Below are 2,541 nucleotides of genomic sequence, written 5' to 3'. Positions count from 1 at the left end.
CCTAATCTTTGAATCAATAGATTTTCACAGTCTTCCAAAGTAAAATCAGGATTCCACGTAGAACGAGTAACGTCTGTTAATTTATTCGTAGCTGTATTTATCATTGAGGCTATTTCTTCTGTACTTTCGTTCCATTCATCGATTTTATCATTCTTCATTTTACAAAAGATTTTCTATGGAAAAAAGATTATATGTTTATATTATCGTACTTTAATTTCAATTAATAAATGATAAGTCAGTTAGCAATGTTTTATGTTGATGTAAATTCGACTTATAAAATTTTTAAACAGAATTTATTATTTAGTCTTTTAATATAAAATCTACTTTGCTGTTAATACATTTTAATTTCGTAAAAACAGGCTAGAAAATTACTTCTCTGTGCACTCGACATAAATTTGATTATTCTGATAAAATTAAAAAATTAATCAACAAGTTTATTTACATATGGCTTTTATACTTTCTCGCTTTTGACAGTAATCTCCGACCATATTTTCACCTGTGTTACAGGACTTGTTTGTAGGAGATCTGCTCACACATATATTCCCTTCAAGTTTGTATCCAACCTCGCAGAATACGAGAACCGGTGTTTTTACAACTCTAGTACATCCGCAGTTGATAAATGATTTGTTTTTAGTAGACATGCACTGGCTTTGGTAACCCGGAGGACAGGTTGTAACTGGTCTTGTTTTTTCGAATTGATAACAGTCTTTAATGTTTCCAAAAGCTGGACAAGTTTCAATTGAGTCTACTTTTTCTGGTATTCTACAGAAATTTCCTTGAAGGATACCAACTTCACATTCAAAATCTGGTTTTTGTACAACGTGTTGAATACATTCAGTATCAATTCTAACTATTTTATCAGATGTTGAAGAAGTAGGCCTTCTAATAGAGACTTCTAAGTTTCTTAAATGTTTATGGAAATGAGTCGAAAGAGCGGCTTCCACTGGGATTACAAGTTCTTGAACTATAGATGGTTTTCCGATTTGTTCTGTGCATGGATACTTTTCAGATTTTTTACAGTATCCATCTTCCAGAATGTAGCCATTCGTACAAACTGCATTAGCCTGAACTAATTTATCAATAAAACAATTGCCATCAAATTTGGATCCGTCAGGACAAACCTGGACTGTTGGAACTTGAACTTTTCTTACACATAATATATCTAATTCATTCAGCAATAAAGACTTGGGTTTGTAACCCAATCGTTGCATTTGAAAACCATCTGGGCAAACAATGTGAGGCTGAACCATTTCTCGTTTGAGACATTCATTATTCAACAAAACGTGCTCATAAGGACACTGAGTTTTAGGTGTGTGGCTACTAACACATTCGTTATTATATAAAATGTGGTTAGCAGGGCAAATAGAAATAGTAGGAGTTTCTACTATTCTTTCACAAATAGTGTCAGACAACTGGTAAGTTTCAGGACACTGACATTGATCTACTAGTACTTCTTTAATTATTGTATCATGATGATTATGAAAATGTTCAGTTCGAAGCTCCGTATTTGCTTGGATTGTGATAATTGAAACGGCCACAGCCGATAATGTCTTCATCTTTATTAGCGAAATCATCTGTGGGTAATATATCACACACAATTTTGTGAGTAATATTTATTTTGTTGGCAACAACACAGAGTGTATTTGAGCAATAATTAATACTAAGTTGCTTGTTCCCATTGAGAATAATCGCTGTTTTTATTGAATTTATAAAGCTATTCAGTAATTATAATAAAACACTTACTTTGAATAAGTCTTAATTACCGCGTCGTTGTAATTAAAATCAAAATACATTACTTCATAGATTATTTGAGCCACGCCACTTAAACCATACGACAGCGAAATATATTTTTTGATTTCAGCTTGTAATTGTATTTTGTCCGTAATAGACTTGTTCTTTCTACATAAAATATAATTCAACTTCAAACATACAAAGAAAGTAGTATATATGAAGGATTATCAACCTTTATTAACATTAAGACAATGTAATAATTTTAAGTAATTACTTTTTTTAGCAGTAATAATATCAGCGAGATAAGGCAACATAAAAAGTATTTAAAAATATGTTAAACGATGTTGTTGAATATTTATTTCATCCAAGGAGAGATATAATTTGCGAAGCCATTTCAATTTTGTTAAACTATTCTGGCAACGAAAATTTCTTGGAATTATTTGACAATACAGAAGACCTAAAAACAACGCATGAACAAGACGAAATTATAAATAAATTAGTAAAAAGATTAATAAACTTATCACATGAGATTCAAACTAAAGAATTGTTTCAATTACTAGTAAATATTAGTGCTGCTTCAAGTAAACCTTTCGCGCGCGGAAAAATTATTTCGATGATAATTGATGTTTTGTTTGAATTATCAGATTTTGAATCACAATCATTTCTTGCAATGTGCTTGAGTAATATAACACGTGACTCACTAATTTGTTCGTTTTTTGCAGAAAACAACATTAATTTGTTAAAATTGGTTTATTATTCTAATAAAGCTGTCTGCAAAAACGAGAACAACGTTTTAGTAACGCATTTATA

This window comes from Dermatophagoides farinae, unplaced genomic scaffold (genome assembly GCF_024713945.1).
Source record: "Dermatophagoides farinae isolate YC_2012a unplaced genomic scaffold, ASM2471394v1 contig8, whole genome shotgun sequence".
Lineage (NCBI taxonomy): Eukaryota > Metazoa > Arthropoda > Arachnida > Sarcoptiformes > Pyroglyphidae > Dermatophagoides > Dermatophagoides farinae.
Note: the sequence above shows the minus strand (reverse complement) of the source record.